Here is a 24,081-nt window from a genome sequence, read left to right as displayed (position 1 = left end):
TTAAAATGGCGCATTTTATTCAGTTAGACACACCTATTTAAGGAAGCTTACAAATTCGTTCTTAAAAAGGCCCCTTCGCACTATGAAGGGGCATATAATATGCATATAATTTTTTTAAGAAAGTGGGTGTGGCCCCGCCCCTTTTTGTACATATCACATTAACTACCAAAGCTATATCAAGGATATATATCTTTACAGCCGTTTCTTTTTTGCAGTACCTTATACAGTCTGAAAATTGATGAAATCGGATTATAACCACGCCTACCATACCATGCCTACCTCCCTTTGTAACACTACTAAAAATACTCTAATTCAGTAACGAAAAAGATCAGAAACCTTATTTCATTATAAAGATGGTACAGACGGGCTGCACTCAAATCGGTATACAAAATTTTGAAGGGGCTTCGCCCACTTATGGGTCAAAAACTATATCTCTGAAACTGCTCGACCAATTTCAATGAAATTCGGTTAGTAATATTTTCCTGGCATTCCGAAGATATGTTGTGAAAATAGGCCAAATCTGTTCACAACCACGCCTAATTCCTATATAACAGAACTTTGAAAACGATCCGAATCGTTCACTTTACAATATATAAAGTAAACACTAGTTAAGATATCGAAACAGAGCTTTGCACAAATACTACATTTATAGTGTGGCATCGCCCTTCTAAAAATCGCCAAGACCGGACCATAAGTATTCAAGACCCCATACATTGAACATGAGGACCTCAGTGCTTCTAATCAATTTTTTGCGGAAGATGTAGGTAAGTCTCTCAGATATTTTGAAGAAATTCAGAAGGAAAATGTTTCTGATATGTCTCCCTGCCAAAAATGGGTGAAATCGGCCGAATATGTGTGTCAAATTGTTTGTTATATTAAGGGAGGGGTCTGGGCTTTCATTTTCGAAAAATCGATTTTTTTTTGTTTTATCTTATTGTTTAACATTTCATGAATATGTCCTCAAAATTTTAATCCGATCTAAGCAATATTCTTGAAATTATTGCTTAATTAGTCTCGGGGCCTTTAACGCTCTAACTCTAACAGCTACGGCTTTAAACGCGTTTTTTTTTTTTCAAAACTACTTTTTTGAAGTCCGTGTTCAGTGCCATTTGAAAACTACTCGACCGATTCATTTCAAACTTGGTACACATTTTCTTCACATAAAATACCTCCCCCTACGTTTAGTAATTTTTTTTTAACATTAAGGGTGTTTCCCACCCTGAAAATGACGGAAATTTTAGTCGAAAATAACGGACCCCTCCCTTAACAAATTTAAATAAATAAATTGCGAGAGTATGTTGGGTTACACCGGAATACAGCTCTTCCCTACTTGTTTGGTTTGTCTTAATCAACTGTTCATTGCAAATTATTTTGGTGTTAGGCTTTAAAACGACAATGAATGTGGTTAGATACCCACTTCTTTTTCACCCTCTTTCTTTTGCTATAGTAAACTCAGCATTTCTAAAAGATTATAGTACGTACAACACAGAAGAATGAGACGAGCTCATATTGAATGCTATTCATGGGAGATATTGCTAAATAAACATGCAATCATTTGAAATCCCTTTTCAATTAAAATGTGAAACAAAGTGCAACGGCAAATCACAAACTTGCAAACACTCTACAATCCAAACTAATCTTTAATACGAATACAAAAAGACAAGTTGGTGTCGTTCGATGAGTCTTAAATACAACTTGAAACACGAACAGCAATTATTGTGAGGTGCTTAAGCAAAAAAATAGCCGTATACATGACTCTAAGCTTTAGAGTTTAAGAGATTGAAAGGATGTTAATCACTTATTGGTTGTATGTGCTCTTAGCGCTATTGCTTCTCTCTGTCTCTTATTTGCTTCTTCGTTAGCAGTCTAAAAGGCTGAATTTTTAATTGAAAAGCGCAAATGAAATAATGAAATAAAACTTTATTATTAGCAATACAATTTCGAGGCTACGTATAATGCCTCTGTAGCGCATCTGGTATTACTATACATCTTTGACTTGACATAACCTACAAAACGACGCTATTCATGATTAGTTTAGATATTGCGTTCAACAGTTATAGACGTGTAAACAAGGAGTTCACTAACGCCGAAATTCGCGCTATTTTAAAGATTTCCTTCGTTAAAGGCAAATCCGTTAAAGAAACGTTCCGTGAGATTAATGATGTTTTTGGGGATGGTACTCTATGGTATGGTTTCGACGATTCAGTGTGGGTAAAAACGACACCATGGATAAGCCAGCCGCCGGAAGACCTGTGACGTCGAATACCGATAAAAACATGGAAAATATCGAGATAGACCGGCAGGTGGTATCTCGTGACATCGCCCAGGAGATGGGAGTTAGTCACAAAACCATTTTAAGCCATCTGCAGAAGGCTGGATACACAAAAAAGCTTGATGGTAGGGTGCTGCATGATTTGACGCAAAAAAACCTTCTGGACCGAATCAACGCCTGCGATATGCTGCTGAAACGGAACGAACTCGACCCATTTTTGAAGCGGATGGTGACTGGCGACGGAAAATGGATCACAATATCTAGTGAAAACGGTCGTGGTCGAAGGCCGGTGAATCGTTCCAAACAATGGCTAAGCAGGGATTGACGGCCAGGAAGGTTTTGCTGTGTGTTTGGTGATATTGGAAGGGAATCATCCACTATGAGCTGCTCCCATATAGCCAAACACTTAATTCTGCTATCTACTGCAAACAACTGGACCGCTTGAAGTAGGCGATCGACCAGAAGCGTCCAGAATTGGCCAACAGGAAGTGTGTAGAGTTCCTCCAGGACAACGCCAGACCACACACTTCGTTGATGACTCGTCAGGAGCTACGGGAGCTCGGATGGAAGATTTTATCGCATTCACCATATAGCCCGGACGTAGTGCCAAGTGATTACCACCTGTTCCTATCCATGGCGAACGCTCTTGGTGGTGTTAAGTTGAACTCAAAAGAGGCTGGTAAAAAGTGGCTGTCCGCAAATAAGGAGGGGTTATTATGAAGTTGCCGTCTAGATGGAAACAGATTATCGAACGAAACGGCGCATATTTGAACTAAATCCGATCACTGTTACAATTTTTATAAAGAGCGGAAGGGAGATATTTGCTAACCTTATATATTCCCATATTTGTCCATTAACAGGCAGTTTAAAGGAAGTAGCGAGGAAGTACTCTCGAACAAAGATTTGGAAAAGAAAATTAAAGGAAAAAAATATAACTTCTGCAAACTGTATAAAACCCTCCAGCAAAAACCCACTGCCCAAAAATATTATATCATACATAACTCACATTAATTTGCTTAAGCAGAATTCGTTTTCATAAAAGATTATTGATTCCCAAAAATTAAACATTTGAACACATCAGACAGTATTTATGCTTAGTCTAATACACAATGATTAGCACCATTTAGTGCAAAATAAAAGTCCGATGAAGCTGCCTATAATAACTTTTGTAGACAAACAACACAGTTAATATATTACTACATGATGAAGCTGTCTATTCATTTATATTTGAGTACGGCAGTTTTTTTTTCAGAATTATTTTACTAAATAAACATACATATATGATCTTAAAAAATATGCTAGGGTGGTGCAGATAGCGTGCTCTGAAACAGATACTTTAGGCACTATAGTAAATAGAACGACAGAAAGTATTGCGCCATCATAGCTGAAAACTATAATGAATAGTGACAACTTTGAAGCGGTTTCCGTAATAGTTATGATCGAAATTCCGAAAAAATTCCCTTAGTAAATTTCACCTCATAATATTGACATGCTGGATTAATAAGAAAGAATTAGCCGTTGGAAAATCAATCTGTCTGCAGATGAAACGTCGCCGTACCAAAACGATTACAATATGATCATAGGAAGGTTTTCGCTCTATATTACCATATGTGATTCTTGCCATATTAGTCAATAAGCACTAAAGAACGAAGCAGGAGATCATACACAAAAATTCCTCACATCTTGGGGGCTACAACAATAATTATGAAAAAGTGAAGGACTTTCGCTCTCTCTCGGGACCAGCACTGGCGATCAAGCGTACAATAACTCTTGCTAACAGGTTCTACCTTGGGGATCGGTAGGCAATTGAGAAACAGAATAAAAATTACGATCTATAAGTCTCTCATCACTTCCGTCCTATTATACGGCGCAGAAGATACTTGTAGGATGACGAACCAAGATTAAAAAGCACTTGGAGTGTTCGAGAGTGCTTAGGTAGGTCTGTAAAGCCATCCGTGTTAGCAATGAGAATAAGATAGAACCATGAACTGTTGCGCATAATAATGTAACTGGTTAGGCCATGTCGTACGCATGTAAGATGAGGCTCCAGACAAAAGAAACCCCTTCGATGAGAGATCCATGGATACCCACGTATCCAGTGGAAGGACCAAGTGCATAAGGACCTGCCGCTCTTGGGATAAACAACAGGCGTGACCTCGCAAAAGTTAGAGGCAACTAGACAAATATGATAAAGACTACAATTAAGCTGCAACAAAATGCAACACCCTAATGTACAAAGCAGACTCCCACGCAGCTCCAGCAGCTTCACAGCTGATTGTAAATGACTGTGTCGTGTAGTGCAGCGTCCTTGTGTCGAGTGCAGTTGAAAAACTGAATTAGTTACTCGGTTTTGTTGCACGATGCACACACCGCACACTCAACTCTATATGGCAGACTAGTAGACTGCACTCGACAGACCTGTGGCCTGCGGCGGTACATGCACTGGCATTAGCCACTCCGTTGCCCCAACACCACTACTACTGCTCCTGCCATGGTCAATACAGTTGAGCATATGTGCGTGTGTGTGAGTGTGAACTTAAATACACATACACACACTTACAGTTCACCACTTCCAGCACAGCTTACCACTTTGCTGTTCATTATTGTTAATGGTATTGTAGCCGTTAGTTGTGCTGTACTGCTGTTCTTCGTATTGTTGTTGTTGTATATTTACTTTGACCCGCTGGCTTTTGTACACTCTGGTTGTTGTTAAATTTGCCTGGAACATTTTTGGCGTTAATGATGAAGTGGCAGTGACCGCTCGTTGCCATACTTGCCACATGCCACAGCAATGCGGTGCAGCTGGCTAGTGTTGCCACAAAGGCAAAAACAATAATGCATAGCATTGCCTAATATTTCATAGACAACACATGAGAATGCACGCACACACACCCGCATGTGTTCGTATGTATTTGTGTGTGTTTTGAATAAATAAGTTGTGTAGTCACAGCTCACTCTTGTGCTTTATAATGCTGATTTTCTCACTTCACTTGCACTTTTCTATTTGTGTATAAGTATGTGTAGGAATACATGCGTACAAACAAAAATATTTATTTTAATTGTTGTGAATATTTCATTTCCACACCAACATCCGTTGTTCGGTTTTTTTTTATGTCCAACTCATGGAACACTATGCATCAAGCATGAGTTGCATGCCACAAGGCCTTTCAATTGCACGCAGCGCCATCTCTTTGCAGTTATGTAGTCTTGTGTTGTGTTTTTAGATATTTAAAGGGTATGTATGTCTGCAGTTTAATTGCTTATATGTGTGCAAAATATTCTCGTAGCTCAAACCATCGCAAGCACGCCTTTTCTATAGCTTCCAAATGGTATGCCTGCCCGAAAACCGTATTAATTTTTCCAGCAATAGATTGAAGAAGTCGCACGATAGTGAATCACTCTGTCTGAAGCCTCGTTAGGTATCGAACGGCTCGGAGAGGTCCTTCCCGATTCTGACGGAGCTTTTGGTGTTGCTCAACGTCAGTTTGCATAGCCAAATTTGTAGGTTTTGTAGGGATACCAAATTCAGACAACGCGGCACAGAGGAAGCTCCTTTTCGTGCTATCGAAGACAGCTTTAAAATCGATGAAAAGGTGCTGAGTAGCGATTCTTCTCTCTCGGGTCTTTTCCAAGATCTGGCGCATGGTGAATATCTGGTCCATTGTAGGATTTTGCAGGTCTAAAGCCACACTGATAAGGTCCAATCAGTTCTGACGGTGGGCTTTAATCTTTCACACAATACGCTCGACAGGACCTTGTATGCGATGATGAGGAGACTTATACCACGGTAGTTGGCTCAGATTGTGGAGTCTCCCTTTTTATGGATTGGGCAGAGCACACTGAGATTCCATTCGTCAGGCATGCTTCCTTCTGTCCATATTCTACAAAGAAGCTGATGCATGCATCTTATCAGTTCTTCGCCGCCGTATTTGAATAGCTCGGCTGGTAATCCATCGGCCCCCGCCGCTTTGTTGTTCTTCAAGCGGGCAATTGCTATTCGAATTTTTTCATGGTCGGGTAATTGAACATCTATTCCATCGTCTTCGATTTGAGAATCGGGCTCGCCATCTCCTGGTGTTGTACTTCCACTGTCATTCAGCAGATCGGAGAAGTGTTCTCTTTATAACCCCAATATACTCTGGACATCCGTTACCAGATTACCTCCTCGGTCCCTACATGGTAATGTTCCGGTCTTGAAACCTTCTGTAAATTGCCTCATCTTTTCATAAAATTTTCGAGCAATACCCATGTTGGCCAGCTTTTCAAACTCAAAAAGCTCAAATACAGTATTTATGTAAAGTCTTTAGCTATTTTCATTAATTCTTAATGTATTAATTATAAAGTGCAGGAATAAAATGGAACTCAATTTGAGAAGAAGGCGTGGTTGTGACCGATCAAGGAAATATTATGTACCGAAATCGGTCGAGTAGTTCCTGAAATATGGTTTTTGACCCATAAGTGGACAAAGCCCATTTTCCAATTTTTTTTTTATGGTGTAGCTTCCTTCTGCTATTTATTCTGTAAAATTTAATGTTTCTGGTATTTTCCGCTAGATAATTAACGCACTTTTAGTAATTTTCAACCTAACCTTTGTATGTGAGGTGGGTGTGGTTAATATCCGATTTCAACTATTTTCATGGTGTGTGGTGGGGTACGTAAGAGAACCAACTGCAGAAAGTTTGGTTTATATAACTTTATTGGTTTGCGAGGTATATAGAAAAAACAAATTTGGGGGAGGGACCAAGCCCACATTCCCAAAACAAAATACATCCAAATAAGCTACTCCTTAGTGTGTTCCTTTGTACATAGTTATGAAAGACTTTATTAATAGTTGAGTTATGTCAATTTATAGGTTTTCGGTTTTCATCACTTTGTGGGCAATGGACCGATTTCGCCCATTGCACAAAGTTTCGTTAAGATAACTTGACTTTTATTCCAGTTATCCATTGCACAGACGGACTGACGGACAGAGAGATTTCAACTCGTTAAATCTGAACGACTAATACAGTAAGGGACAAAAGGCAATATATCGATTCCATAAATTTTCTCCACGGTTAATGAATCCACAACTTTCGAGAACTTAAAGAAGTGTGAAATTTACCTCCTTCACATGTAGCAGTTTTGGAGCTTACTGACCTTGTACTCGCGATAAGTTAAACAGTACCTATAATCATTATCATTAGCACCGGCCTATTTAGTGATACTATACTATAATAACCGAGTCACAATCAACTACGACTTGCACGGCTGAACTTTAAATTAGCACAGTGAGGACTGAACTGTCATTTTTGCGCGGTGGTCTATATGAGCCGAGTTAAAGAGCTCACACACTACTTCTAATATCCTAAATCAAGCTGAACCACTTATGAGTTTCAAAATCAATCTCCTGTCAGATTAATGTTGGATTTAAGACCCTTTTACCAAACATTATGGTTAGATTCATCTTTCAAAGTTTTCCACAACCTAACCTTACCTGTCTCAAGACTCACAGTTGTAACGAATTCTAAAAAGTAACTAATTCAAGACAATATCAGCAATATTTCGCTAGTCATGAGGAGCAAAAGGAGTTCTGAGAAGTATAAACACAAAATATTTGCCATTTAAGATCAAATAAGCAAAGTAAAATCCTCTGTTTCCTAGAAACAAGATTTGTTTGGCGAACCAAAGGATTTACGCGACCAATCAGCGACCGGACACTATGTCCTTCACGACACACGGCTACACGGTTGCTAAGCTCGCAAGGTTGGCTTAATAAGTATTTTGCTTTGTTTAGTGATTCCGTTTATTGCAAATTCAAAGTTCATGTTTAGAGGGAGAGAGAGAGAGCGCGCGCCCAACCGCTCCGCGGGCCGACTGAATTTTTAATATCGAATGCCAACTTTAACGGACCATGTGGCTATCGCGCCCCACCTCCCTTCAGCGCCGTCGCTTCGCGCGTTAATAAATGAGAACGCAAACGAGTAAAACGAGTTGCGCGCTGCAAGTCAGAGCTGCAGTTGACGTGCATATTTAAGCGCGTTGAGGTTGTTTTGCATATTAGCCTAATTTCATGTGGCGCGCACTTGGGTCGCCCGGCCGCCAACAAAAACTAAATCACCAGAAATCAGTTATAAATTTGCAGCGCCAAAATCGAGGCAACGCTGTACGCTCACTCAGCCCAAAAACATTGGCAAAATAGCCAGTGCATCAACGGAGCTTCGCAAAGTCCCCGTTATTTTGGGTGTGTTTTAGTGCGCTTGTGTGATGGTGAGTTGCTCAGGGGCAGCAATAAAGCTGTAAAAGCCGACATAACATTGCAAGTGCATATGCATAATTCTCTTTGCCACGCATCAAAAACATGCAACGCACACACACACACACACGTAGACGCGGTGCAATATGCAGCATGCCACACACACACACGCAAGCATTTGCCACTTTGCTTGTGCGCGCACTTGGCTATTTGTTGATTATTTGTGCGCGCGTTCGTGTTTGCCTTGCCGTGGGTTTGTGTGCGCATTCATGCGCGTCTTTAATTATTCAAATAAAATTGCGCTCGAAAGCAAGTAGGCACTCAGTGGTGTTTGTTGGCCGCTGATTGGTCGCTTCGTTGATGATGTACGACATCTAGTTGCATGGAGTGGCGGCGGCTGCGGCTGCCGAGCGGTTATGAGTAACTAGTTACTAGCACTTTAGTGCTTACAACATTTACGATCTGGTCCTGTATATTTATAGTTGCACAACATTTCAATTCCAATTGCTGATTGCTCGCACAGCATATCCCAGCACTTGTAAGTATGAGTATGAATATGAGTGTGTATGTGTGTGTTTGTATATGTGGACTTTTATGGTCGCGCATCATGTTCGGTTAGTTGGTTGTAGAAATTTTGAAATTTCGGCATGCAAAGTGCAGTGGCATAAAAAAAAAGCTCAGCGCTCGTTCAAAATTCATAGACGGCAATGCATCACAAGCGGCCGCATACAGACATACACAACCACACTTGTACATATTAAGTGTTTTAGTAGCTGGCGCACAGTGTAGCAATTTGCAATGTTAGTAGAACTCGGAGCAAAGAGAACAAATATAAACGGTTAAAACAAGCAGAGGGATCAGACATTGAGATACCTTTCCAAAAATATGAAAAATAAATAATTTAGATTCCAAACTTCATATATTCTCCTATTCAAATTTTTTTTGTCTAGACTGAAACCATAAAAATCTTGGTGGACTGATGCTTTATATTGAAAAGGCTCATTTATGCACTACGGTTATCATATTCAGGTACATTAAGTATGTGACGATCACTCCATGGGTCCCACCGGTACCGCACACTAAATGTATTTAATTTTTTTTATCGAATATTGGTCGACCCTCGGCAAGCTTTGACTATATTCTTAGCATGAAAAATATTTCCAAATAAATCCATCAGTTGTTTCCAATTGAGTCAACACTTCTTCGACCCCCTTTTTACAGAGTCCCAAGAGTCCCACTGTGGTATTTACTAATAAAATTTAAGAATAGCTTAAAATTAACAAGCTTAAAGCTTAGTCTATATACGACTTGAGGTGATGACAAATCTTATTGCGAATGGAGTAAGGTTTTCATCGTTTCTGATTGTTGCTTGAACTATGTTGTAGTACCGACATGGAAATAATACAAACCTATTGAAAAAAATCGAAAAGGCTCTGACGTGCTACGAAATAATATTTTAGTCAGTAATATGTTCTGTTGAAAAATTCTAATGTCAGAGAAAACAGTTTTTGTATGATTAAGTACAATCCTTTTGTTTGATACAGAAGGAAGATATAGTAGGTTAGGTTAGGTTGAAAGGCTGACCGTCGTGACAGGTCTCGAAAGTTTGGATCACAAAGAATATTCGAGCTACCGAAATGTTTCAAGAAGAAGGAAATAACTTGATGTACCCACCTCATCTTCCTCCATACAACTATGTCAGTTCCATACGGCTGGATTCGTAGCCTCAAAACATGTCCAGAGAAAACTCCCATTATTGCCCTTTAGGTGAAGATTTTTAAGTTCAAGTAGTAGAGCCTACCACTTGCGTTCCACTCTGGTCCAAAAGGATCTCGGAACCAAGCAGGTTATGTTTGTTAACCAGCGTTTACCGAGCTCGAGAAAGGTCCAGTGATCGAGCGCTAAAGCACTAGAGGAGTGAAGGAAAATAAGATGTCGCAAAATTTATCGTCAAGAGACCACTTGGCTTCCCCATTACAAGTCACATGATTCTTGAAAATTTTCATTCGTTTTTGACTCTATAAGTGATTTAAAAGTGAAATACTCTCTTCGTATGTCAATTGCAATCAGTAAATTATGACAGGTGTGAACTAAAGATCCTCAAGTGATATATGGGTGGAAGGACAAAGGGTACGTGTTAATGAATGTGCGTGTGCTAAATCATGTAAAACAGTATAGAGTGAAAACTTGAAGAGTATTGGAAATTTATCTGGTGTCTACATGAACTATACCCAATTATAAGATCTCTACGTATACTTTCACACCCGAAAAAAAAAATTGCCAGCTTTCGGTTTAGAGGGAGAACCGGCTGTATTTAACAGAAGTTTAGTCTCTTACCTAGTTAGACTTAAAATAGCTTGATAAATGACGAAGCATACATTTTCATTCCCAGCAGGTTCAAAAAACACATTAATTGGAGGTTGGGAGTTAAGATAACTTCTTTCTTCATTTCATGTCGATCACTTCATGAGTACTTGATGTACCTTAATACAAAGCAAATTCCCTTTATTTAATCACAAGAACTTTACTCGGCTATTCTGATAGATTGCAATCAACTTATTTGCCTCAACTTTATCTCTATTATCTTAAACCAATATGAGCTCCAATGTTCTAAAATTGCTCCACAGTACATCGTGATGAGTGGTCGCTCGAATAAGCCGAAATGTTGTAGCGTGCGATTATTTGTATTTGTATTGATGCTGTTGCTGTTGCTGTCGCTGCCGATGCCTTTGTTGCTGTTGTTATTGCTATTTGCTGCTTTGGCACGAATATGTAATTATGGCCCAACCGACTTATGACAGCCACATGAATCTAATGAAACATTACTGCCGACATATACCCATGCACATGGACTGCCTCTGTTTGTGTGCACACACTTATAGCTTAGCCACCGCTATATCTGCACAAATAACTCATCTTGCCTTTGTACATACCAAATATTTTATATAATCGCTTAAAGCGCAACAACACTTTCCCTTCCTACCACGCCTCGCAATTGACCACATCTCAGTGGCAATGCTATTGCTTACTCTTACCATACAGCCGCAGTCGTAATGAAAATGGATGGGCGCAATCCAAGCGCAAGTACAATAAGTAATCGGTTTTTAAGATATTTAAGTAGTCGTTAGTAACAGAGATTGTTTTCCCAGTTTTTGATTGGTTTTAACGGTTAGACTATGTCAATTGATAGTTAACTCTTTTGATTTTAAGGTATCTTAATTATAATAAAGTTTCAGAACACATGAACCGAATACTTGGAAAACTGTAAAAAAATAAAGTTTAGACCAAGACAGAGTTCTCACTCAGTTCCAAGTATTATCAAGATGATGTTTTCAACAAAAATTCTATTCCGATAAATTTTATTAACCGCTTTAGTCTTCGTTCAAACGATCGATTACATCAAACAATTCTCCTCAGGTTTATATAGGAACCACGAAGTTTACTTCAGAGGTAAATTTTTTTGATTCAATCAAATTTCCCCTCAACGTTTGACAACTGAAAGACGAAGCATAAATCATACAGAATAAACTGAGCTTTCTGTGGGAGATATCTCCTAACCAACTGATCCGATTACTTTAATACTCAATTCCAGATATATCCTGACATACATACATACATATGTACTATATTTGCAACTTGATTGGCTTCGTTTGATGAGCAATGTCCGTCGATAGTCAGTGTCTTTGACCACTACCGTTACAGTCGCAATTGCTGTTACACATTTCACTGTTAATAATTTTCCCAATTGCATATGGGTGTAGTTGTTATTGTTGCTATAGCATCGCACTGTTTGCGGTTAAGGGAATATTGTATTTGCAAGGATTTTCAATTAATATAATAAGCAAACAACATACTTTGAACCTACGCAGATTCCTCAATTTCGGATATTGAAATGAAGCAAATGAAGATTGCTCGTGTCTCAAGGAAGTATGTTGATTAAAGCTGATATCCTTTGTCTTTGTGATATATACAGGTATGAGAAAGTGCTCGGAAGGAAACCATACGTTGAAAAATAAGCTGTTGGCTTTCAATAATACCTCAAATATAATATGCTTAACGAGGGCAAAACGAAGTACCTCCTGTCATCATGGAAAGTGTCTCTGCGGTTTTGAGCCCACATCACTGTTGGCAGTTACAACTTCGAGGACTTTGTTTATCTAGGTTCCAGCAAAAACTCAAACAACGACGCCAGTCACGAAATCAAACGGAGGAGCACTCTTGCCAAGAGGTGTGGCTCAGTAAGCAATTGAAAAGCAGAACCCTCTTTCGCCAAACCAATGTAACGCTCTATAAGTCACTCAACATACCCGTCCTGATGTATGGCGCGGAAGCATGGACGATGACCAGTAAAGATGAACACTCCTTAGGAGCGTTCGAGAGAAAAGTCCTCCGCAGAATTTATGGCCCGTAAGCGTAGGTGGGTAGGATTCGTTGGAATGTACGAGCTGTTTGAGGCGATTTAGACATAGTGCGGCGCATAAAAATACAGCGGCTGCGCTGGCTTGGACATATCGCCCGAATGGAAGAAAACACTCCAGCACGAAAAATGTACGACACGGTAACCACTGGCAGCCGATGAAGAAAAGGACGTCCGAAACTCAGGTGGAAGGTTCAAGGTGTTGTGGACCTGACGATTCTTAAAAAGCCCAATTGGCGGCGTCGAGCGCAATGCAGAAACGAGTGGCGATGGTTTATGGACGCGGCCAAAACCAACGTCCGGTTGTAGTGCCAATTGATGATGAGGGGGATTACGAACTGGATTTAAACGAAATGGCTCCAGTAGTTTCGAAAGCATAAAGCTTCTTATTCATTTATCGTTCTTTATTGATATATTGATGGAAGACTGAAGACTTTTTAGAGGATAACATACTATACTGTCTGTCGCGAACCATAAGACCGAGCGCTCAATAATCTAAACCTAACTCATACTTCCATTAAAAAAGTATGTGATTATCAATGGATTTTTTCATATTTGTGTAAGGTATCTCTAATATAGATGGTATCTCGAATTATATTTCGAAATCATCTTATGAAGTGTATAATGTTTTCCACCATGACAGATTCATTTTGACATATGTATACTGTCCATCTTTCTCACGTATCCATTGTTCAACTGCTGTAAACTTCGTTCTCGTGATGTTTAAAGATTTAAACGTTGGGCTTAACTACCAAAAAAATATTCAGTTTAAATGGCGGCCTCTCACAGAAAAGTTACGAACGTTTTGGCAAGCCTGGTATATTTAGAGTCTAGTCTAATAACTTGATATAATTGAATGCTCTAAGCATCTTCTCCAAAAAGGTGCTGTCATTGGCAACAACAAATAGCTTTTGTAAAAGCTTGCACAAACTATTTAAAAAAAAAAATTCAAAAATATTGATTATTAGCTCTTCACCACAAACATTTTCGTGCTGCGCTGCCGGAATGCTTTTCAACTCGACCGACCACAAATACGCCAAAATTCCCAATTAATTGGAAAGTAACAATAATTAAAGTAGAGCAAACAATGAGAGGCTTGAAATGCCGAAAAGCGCCAAAGGCAAAGGATATCAGAAAAGTCGAGTAAACAAACCAACAACAAACAAAGCACGCCACGCGCAATAAATTTACACAAACAGAACACACAAACATACATAAGTGATATAGAATATAGTACAGATAGTAAAGTCTAGATTTTGATGAACCCAACAACGCTTGGACAGTTCGTTGAGCAAAGAGTTAGGCCAGCGATGGCTTTTGGCTTAACTATGGCAAACCATAAAGTAACTAATTACATAGTTACCGTTATGCTCGCGTGTAAATGTGTGTGTGTGTGTTTGCAACAGCTGACGGCAGCATTTGAGCGGCTCTCAAACTCTCAAACTCCAAAACTCGTAAGCTCAGCGTAACAAATGTGCTGGTGAAAGTCCCTACAGTCTGACAAGTGAGGAGCGGCTTCATCGCCAAGCGACGGCAAGTCTTTTGGCCGCCAACCGGTTGGATGAACTCATCACTCAGCTGTCTTTTTGGTATGCTCTCACTTATTTGCTCTAAATACATCTCGACATTTGTGGGTGTTTCTAACCACGCTGCTGTCCAATATATTTGTCTGGTTTTGAATTTACATTTAGTTGCAAATATTCCACTCGCCTTTAGGTTATGTATTTTAATCAATTTATTTCATTTGGAAACGTTTTGGTGTTATGATTAATGTGGTGGATGATTTTGACTTTTACTGTCTACTAAACATAATAAAAACAACAACAATCACAATGATAAGCCTATGTGAGGCAGTTGAGGACAATGAGTTGTCAAAACAGCATTTTGTGGTCAAATGCCGTAGATTTTAAGTTAGATTACAATCGCATTGTGGCAAGGTAATTACATTGTGAAACGAAGCTGAAGAGAGAAACAGTTCTACGGCAATCAGTAAATATAATTTGTGTGCGATATGATAAATGGAGAGGCAATTGTTAATTTTAAGTATAGCCAGTTTGAATGAAATCTATAAATATTGCAGTTTTAATTTATTTTTGTAGGTTGTATGAAGGGTATTGTCTTTTATTAGACGTATGGTAATCTCTTTAAAAAAAATTAAGAAAACAAAAATATTATACAACATTTCAAAAAAAAATATTTTTTTAGTGGATTAAAATCAGGTGGCAACTTTATAAATGGATATCTAAGTTTTAATGTATTTGAAATTGATACTCACGCACATACTTTAAATTCTGACTATGTTCAATTTTGTATACCCTGAACAGAGTATATTAAGTTTGTCACGAAGTTTGTAACACCAAGAAGGAAGCGTCGGCGGACCTATAAAGTATATATATAAATGATGAGTCGATTTAGCCATGTCCATCTGTCTGTCCGTTCGTCCGTCCGTCCGTCTGTCTGTATATATACGAACTAGTCCTTCAGTTTTAAAGATATCGTTTTGAAATTTTGCAGATGTTATTTTCTCTTCAAGAAGCTGCTCATTTATCGGAACTGCCGATATCGGACCCCTATATCATATAACTGCCATACAAACTGAACGATCGGAATCAAGAGCTTGTATGGAAACTTCCGCATTTTACTACATATCTTCACGAAATTTGGTGTGAGTTATTGTTCATAGAAATAATTTAATCTCCGAAAAAATTGTTCAGATCGGTTCACTATATCATATAACTGCCATACAAACTGAACGATCGGAATCAAGAGCTTGTATGGAAAATTTTTGCATTTGACGTGGTATCTTCACGAAATTTTACATGGATTACTGCTTATGGTAATAATAATATACAGATCGGTTAATGTTAATGTTTCTAGCAAACATCCTGACTAAAAAGAATTAGTAAATTTTTTTTTACTAACTTTTTCTTACGTCTTTAGAATTGCTTAAACATATAGTTGCTAAAAGAAATGCACCTGTGAAGGGTATATTAGCTTCGGTACAGCCGAAGTTAACGTTTTTTCTTGTTTTTTTTTTCAATTTAAAATATGTGGCAATGCTGTATAACTTTTTCCCGGTAAATAAAGACTTTTCAAACAGTTTTATGCAAAAAATAAAGGTTTTTCATTATTTTCGTACCTATTAAAATAACTTTTTTGAAAAATTTTAACAGGTGGCAACACTGTACAATTTTTAAAACCAAATCTAGCTATTTTAAAGATTTCTATAAGCACACACAACTGAAAATTTTCAGGCAAATATTGTTATTAATTTTTTTTTTTTAATTTGGGTGGCAACTCCATATAAAAATATATGTTTTTTTAAGTTTAGCAAATTACATTGTGAAATTTTATTCAGATTTCAATATTATTTGGAATTGATAAATTTTCGTTAAAAGCACCACAGTTTAAAAGCTTACAGTAGCTTAATAAGCTTTTAAAAGTTTTCAAAACAAGTAATGTTTTCGCTACAAATATAGATTTTTTTAAATTCGCCCCTAAGTGTAGGCAATATTATTTTATTTTATTTCAATATGTAGCAAACTTTTTTTTTTCATGCAGAGAAAACTGAAGCTTAAAGTTTTCTAAAAATGAATATGCGGAGAGAGTAGAGTAGAAAATTTGCGCGAATTTCTAGAAAAAAAACCTGTAAACAAAATTATTCTCCATCAACAAAACTTCAGACAGGCCTGCCTTTCCACTGACCAAAATGCAATCACCTTATCACTCAATATTTGTACTTATATACATACATATATACACACAACCTAACAGCCACCACTATTACGCCACAACTACAGCCGACCAGATCATCAATCACTTGCTAAGCGTTAAATATTGACAATTACAAGTGCAGCGACAAGCGTTCAACTATTAACAATTTTACACATAAACACTTCGTCCGGCCGGAAGTTAACATTAACACACACACTCGTATATCAAACATACATATAAATTTATATATATATACAAATATATTGAAAGCTTATTGTTGCTCTTGTGTAGTGCCTGTGCTGCTGTTTACCGCCTTTCTGATCAACGCCATCAAGATGCTTGACACTTGCTGATTGGCATTTCAGACCAGCGCGTGCGCCACAAAAAACATAATAGAAACAACAACACATTAAACCTGTCGTTGATAACAATATCGCAGCATTGCGATAACAAGAGAGCGAGAGAGCGTGGCTGAAATTGATTGATTGCTGCTTTAAGCGGAAGGTAACGTCCACATTCTTGACCAATTGATGTAATGACAATGGCGGTTACGTATACGCCATGGCATGTGATAAGCGACACGTGTTTTTTTTTTCAATATCACTGTGTGGCTATTGCATAATTCGATTGAGCGTGTGAGTATGAATTAAAGTGTTTGGTATCTCAAGAATTGGGTATTTTTATTTGACCAATGAATTCAAATATGAAAGATGATCTAAAGGGCTTAAAAAGCCTAGACGAAAATTGATGTAGGTCCCAGATTAGGAAATGTTCTATCTGCTATATCTTAGGAACAGAACAAGTACAGGACAGGAACAGGTAATCAATTGGCGCTATGTACGTGATATATGGTGAATGCGATAAAACCTCCCAACCGAGCTCCCGTAGCTTCTGACGAGTCATCAATGAAATGTGTGATCTGGCGTTGTCCTGCTAGAACACTACACTCTTCCTGTTGGCCAATTCTGGACGCTTCTCGTCGATCGCCTGCTTCAAGCGGTCCAGTTGTTTGCAGCATATGGTAGAATTAATCGTCTGGCCATATGGGAGCAGCTCATAGTGGATAATTCCCTTCCAATCCAACCAAACACACAGAAAAACCTGGTCGTCAATCCCGGCTTGACCACTGTTTGGGACGATTCACCGGCCTTAGACCGCGACCGTATTCGCTTGATATTGTCGTATATGATCCATTTTTCGTCGAGAGTCACCATCCGCTTCAAAAAAGGGTCAACTTCGTACCGTTTCAGCAGCATATCGCAGGCGTTGATTCGGTCCAGAAGGTTTTTTTGCGTCAAATCATGCGGCACCCAAACATCATGCTTTTTGGTATATCCAGCCTGCTGCAGATGGTTTAAAATGGTTTGGTGACTAACTCCCATCTCCTGGGAGATGATTTGCCTTTAACAAAGGAAATCTTTAAAATAGCGTGAATTTCGACGTTAATGAACTCCATGTTTACACATATATAACTGTTGAACGCAATATCCAAAGCAATTATGCATAGCGTGGTTTTGTAGGTTATGTTATAGACCTTTCAAAGATGTATAGAGATATATATTCCTAGATACGAGCTTTATACGTAGCCGCGAAATTCAAAAGACAAAAAGGCGGAAGGGAGATATTTGCCAACCTAATATACATATAAATATCTAGTATCTAAGAAATAAGAGGTTGATTGACCAATTAAAAAAAATCTGAAATATCTTTTATTTATTCTAGAAAAGTTATGGTTGCCAGACCCACAAACCTTGGAAACTATGATGCGAGTATAACCTGGGTTCTGTGGGACGCTGGCGAAGTGGTTGCAGACCTACAAGGCACCGCTTCGGAATGTATAAAAATGCATCTTGATGTCCCCTGAAGCCTTGTTTAGAAATTCAATATTTTCCAGTGCTCACGGGATTGTTTTTGTCGAAATCCGACTAGAGACACCTACATGAAACCAAAGTATCGTGAATATAAAGAAGACAACAACACACATTACATGCCCACCATCATCATCTAATGCACTTCCCTCTTTATCTAACCTTATGGAATGATGAGAGAACCTAACAATCTAACAACTAAAACCACAGCAACTCGCCACAATTGACAAAATACGATTTTTTTTACATCTTAAAGGATTTTTGGACTCGTATACTTTTGTATGAACCTTATCATCATGCTAGGATCGAACTTGGCGGTGTCAACAACAAAGTGTACACAACAGATGTATTTTATTCCACTATGAGAAGAATCTACTTCCAATGCTAGAAGCCGTAAAGAAACATCAATGGCGTCCAACAACCGACGACTACAGTATACACTACTCAAATTTAGCAGCTGTCTCCAAAAGCAGTGATATACACATATCTCTCACATTTTGAAAAACAGCTAGCTGAGAGAAAAAAACAATTTACGAGCGACTCAATCCTTCAGATAATCTTAAAACCACAAAAATGATATTTTGCTGAATGAAAAGTGAATAAAATAAGAAACTAAAAGATCTTAAAATGCTGAGAGTCAACAGAAATACCACGCTATTCTGGCTAAAAGGAATTCAGGGAGGTTTCAAAGCCAAAAAAAAAATTCAATGGCGGTTGTAACTGATCTCGTAAGCATATTTATGCTAGGGTTGGAAAATTTATTAAATTTTCTGTATAGAAATATCTGTAACGACATAAACTCAAGGCTGCACTCGGTAACCTTCGCTTTTAGACGGCCAATGAAAGAGTTTTATATACATACACCGTACAGTAATAATTTTGAACTTAATTGCGACCAGCATATCACAAATGATGTTCGCACTAATCCAAATATGGCAACGAAAAAATACATATTGCCAAAAATAGTAAATAAATTCTAACCTTAAAACAATTTGATTGCTACTGCTTGTATGCCTGTACGATTTTATTTATTGAATGCACTTTAAACACAAACACACACACACATGTATATATGTACATTAGAATTGACATGTTCAAAGCGTCAATAAAAGCAGACAAAAATATTTTTTATGATATAACTTGCAATAAATAAAAATTCATTGCGCGTAGCGAGATTGTGAGTGATGGAACAGTTTTTTTGTTTTTTTTTTTTTAATTTACACGCGCATATGCAACAAGAGCCTGTTTGTTTGTGTGTTTTTGGAATGATGATGAACGCTTCACTGAATAGAAGCTGCAATATAAATGGCTTTGGCTTTTTTATTTCTACAATTTTTAAATAACTTTATATATTTTTTCTTTGATTTTCATACTTTTTGTTGTTTTTTGTTGCTTTTGAAGCCAATTTTGATGGCACTGCTATCATTGCTGTACAAGCTTCAAATATATTTTGATGTTTGAAAAATCGTATTGAAATAAATCAATGATAGGCTAGTTTTGTAGTTATGTGCTTGTTAGTGCGTTTGTGTGTGTGTGTGTTCGTTCTATGAAATATGTGAAAATATTAAATATTGTGGCGCCATATACATATTTTTTTGATATGGGATTTATAGATTGACCCAATTAGTGTTTGTACAATAGTTTTTTTCAGCTCAAAGTATTGACTACAAAATTTTTTGTAAAAATACAATTTTAAACAAGAATTTTTAACAAATTAATTCTCATATATACCGTTAGTTAAAAAAATCCACCGTTAATTTTGACTAAATGTGGTGTATAAAATCTCAGTTTAAGTAACTGTACTTAATGGAACAAATATTTATATTCTATTCTAAATATAACCAAGCGAGGTAAGATGAATGAGTAAATAAAATATTACTCTCATTAAATTGAAAAACAAAAACGGTTTAAGACAGGTTGATGAAATTGATAGTTATCTACTCCTGGAGATATTTTTTTGTAAAAATACCTGCATGAGAGGCGTAAGAGAGAAGAGCAGGAGAGAGTGAGAGAGGCGAAGAGTGAAAGAGGTGAAGAGTGAGAGAGGAAGAGAGAGTGAGAGAGGTGAGGAGTGAAAGAGGTGAAGAGTGAGAGAGGAGAGGATTAGGAGAGTTGGAACCAAAATAGCAGGCAATTGAAGGGCTTATCTTTGAATTGTTCGAGGTTCAGCGGAAAGGTTGATCGAGGTGTCTACTGCCATTAGCTCTCAGAGAGCTGTGTAACACTGTTTCTAATGCAGTTTTTAGCTCACTTATTCAAAACTAAGTAATCTCAATTTCAATATCATAAGAAATTACATCAAACAACTTTTTGATAGAACCATACTCTCTAACTGAAGACTCACAGAAAATGATACTGTATCTCATCATTACTGGATCGGAAACGAGGGTCCTCTCCCAGTTTATTGGTCCACGACTGTGTCTCACGGAAATTTAATATAGTCCACAAAAAAGTTAAACTCTTACTAGTTTTAGAGATGCTTATATGTTTAGAGAGATTATACAATTTTCTCGAGCCTTTACTAGTAAGTTTTGAACGTAGCAAGATAGAACGCGATAGATGTTTGTCAAAACTTACTCCAAGTGGCTCTTTTCCTTTGGAAAAGTTGCTAAAGACATGGATTGTACTCGAAAAAGAAAACACTATACGAGGTGTGTTCAAAAAATAACGGGAATTTTCGTTTTTTAACTTCGAAAAAAAAATGCATTCGTATACATTAGTGTTGCCGCCCATTTAAAATAGTCACCATTTGCTACTATGCAATTATGCCAGCACTTCTTCCAATCGTCGAAACACTTCTCAAATGTAATATCAAAATGCATTTCCAAACCCATGAAATGTAAAATTTCCCGTTATTTTTTGAACACACCATATATACCACAAAATACCAACATATCGCCTTGACTGGTTTAGTGTCTCCAAATAATCAAGTATCACACTACAACCAGAATTATTGAACAATTTTATTTCTGTTTTAACAAATTCTTTACCAACGGTTGCAAAATGAAAAGAATTCTGAAGAATTTTTCTGATATAAACTTACATTAGAAATACCTGAAATGCTACAAATACTTATTCTATACTCAGAAGTAATAAATATATTCAAAAAAAATATATATATCGAAAATTCTCCGGCAATTCTCTGCTTCTGCATTAAAGTTTTCTTATTAAGCAGCAATAAACTCCCTAAAAATATGCAGTTCTCATCATTTGTATTTTCTAATAATGATTTCAACATTTTTGGAATACTTTATTACCATTTGCCTACCATAAATTAATATTTCAAATGTTCATTAAAAATCTTAACGAAACGAAAATCATACATTTCCGACTCAACATTTCTGCCAAAAATTAATGAAATATTCATTCCTAAAAAGAAGAAGAATAAACAAAAATTCAAACGAAAATGCAACGAGAAATAAACTATTTCGATTTTTAATCGTAAATTCCTCAAAAATATGTGAAGCATAGAAATGGAATTAGTAACACGTTTGGTAGAGAAAATGCAAAAAAAAAAAATGTTTTGCACAACAACAAAAAAAATGTAAAATTTTCAAAAAATTTTGCAAAAATAATCCGCTCAGTAAGTGTGTTCAATGCAAGAGTAACATGCTACACACGGCTTATGTGCAATAACTGATTGATAGAGGCTGCAACAAAAACAACAACAGTAACGGTGAGTACCACCAGTACGCAAATCATACAAATATTACGTAACAAGTACTGCAACAACAACAGCAACGGCAGTAACAACTAACTACCAGCTTTCAATAACTAGCTTAACAAAATATGAGCTCAGCTGTAGCTGTCAGCTGTTTGCTGTAGTATTTTGTTTTTTCAACGCACTCCGTTTTCGAAAAGTGAAAGAAATGCAGAACGCTTTACCCTCCACTGGTTTTGTGCAATAGCTAAGCGCATTTAACGTTGCACGGACATACATCCACTCCCAAGTAGTAATAGCGGGCACTGCCATAAGCCTATCACGATGTACATACATATGTATGTCTGCTTAAGTGCCGTTGTTATCAGCGCATAAATTCGAATGAATGGACTTCGAAATTTTTGAAAACACGCCTCAGAAATGTTTTCTTTGCACTAACACCAATTTGGGTGCGAATTTCGTTTGCTCCTGGAAGGAAGTAGTATTGAGATGGTGTTCATTGATTTCCATATATAAGACAGGAAGATATTAGCAGGACCTAAGTGAAAAATGCTTCTCAGCATGAATGATTTGATATTGTAATGCCGTAATAGTGCATGAAGAGAATTTTCGAAGATTTTTCTTCTTCCTACCTACTGTTTAAAGACACGTTTTCACTGCTAGCGATAATATTAGCTGCCAATCTTTTGCAAATATTGTTCATGTGGCTTATATTGTTGTTGGTGTTACAAAAATATATGTTTCTGTGGGTATAACTATCTGTGTGACGTCAACAAAAGTTCATTAAGGTAAAATAGGTAAAAAATTCGATACAATTCGAAAGAACATTCTTTGATATTTCTATTTTAAAGATCATCTCTTTCAAATGTTGCCCGCGGCTACGTCTAACATCAGATGGTCCATCCGTTGAGTCAAATTTTCGATAACTCGTTCACTCTTTTGAGCATTTCGACTGGCAACTAGCGGATGACACGCATGATGTTTTGCTCCAAGACCTGAATCGAAGCGTGATTGTCCGCATAGACTTTAGGTTTCACATATCACCACGGGAAAAAGTCTAACGAAGTGATATCACACTATATTGGTGGCAAATTGACCGGTCCTAAACATGAAATTATCTGTTCACCGAAGTGTTCTCTCAATAAATCCATTGATTGATGCGATGTGTGGGAAGTGGCGCCGTCTAGTTGAAACCAAACGTCGTCGCGGTCACGAGTTTCAATTTCATGCATCAAATAAGCGGTTATCATGGCGCGATAACGGTACCCATTGCCCCTGAAATGGGCCTCATATCTGAACAGAATTTGGCTCGAAAACGTCGGATACTTGGAACTTTTCAAAAGTTCATAGAACGAAGCGATGTCGCTTGGGAAACGACTTCAATACTTGCACAGGTTGTATTTTGTACGCTTTCAATTTAAGATCTGGACGTACAAGCGCCATGTCGTTTCATACCTCAGTCCGAATTATTGCGAACGACGCCGAATCGACTCTCCACGGCTTCGTGTACACTCTCAGCTACAGCTGCTTTAATTGCTTCACTGCGTGCTGGACGTGGTCTATTCGGTCAAATATTATCCAATACTGTTTCTTAAAATGGTTGATGGTGTTGCGAATAGTACGCTCAGTAGGCCGATTATGTTGACCATAAGTTGAGCGAAGCGCGCGAAACACTTTTTTTACAGAACGTGATTTTTTGTAACAAACAAAACGTTGTTCAGGCGTAAGTCTTTCCACGATGAAATGTCAAATAATACTGAACAAAGATAACATGACAGCTTGAGACGACTAACGCGTGATCTGCCAAAAAAGGCTATTGAAAATGTACCTCTATTTGGATCACTCTTTAAATCTTTAACCAAGAAATTGTAAGCATTAATCAATCATATCTTTGGAATAATAAGATTAGCGTGTGAT

The sequence above is a fragment of the Zeugodacus cucurbitae genome, chromosome 2 (genome assembly GCF_028554725.1).
Source record: "Zeugodacus cucurbitae isolate PBARC_wt_2022May chromosome 2, idZeuCucr1.2, whole genome shotgun sequence".
Classification (NCBI taxonomy): domain Eukaryota; kingdom Metazoa; phylum Arthropoda; class Insecta; order Diptera; family Tephritidae; genus Zeugodacus; species Zeugodacus cucurbitae.
Note: the sequence above shows the minus strand (reverse complement) of the source record.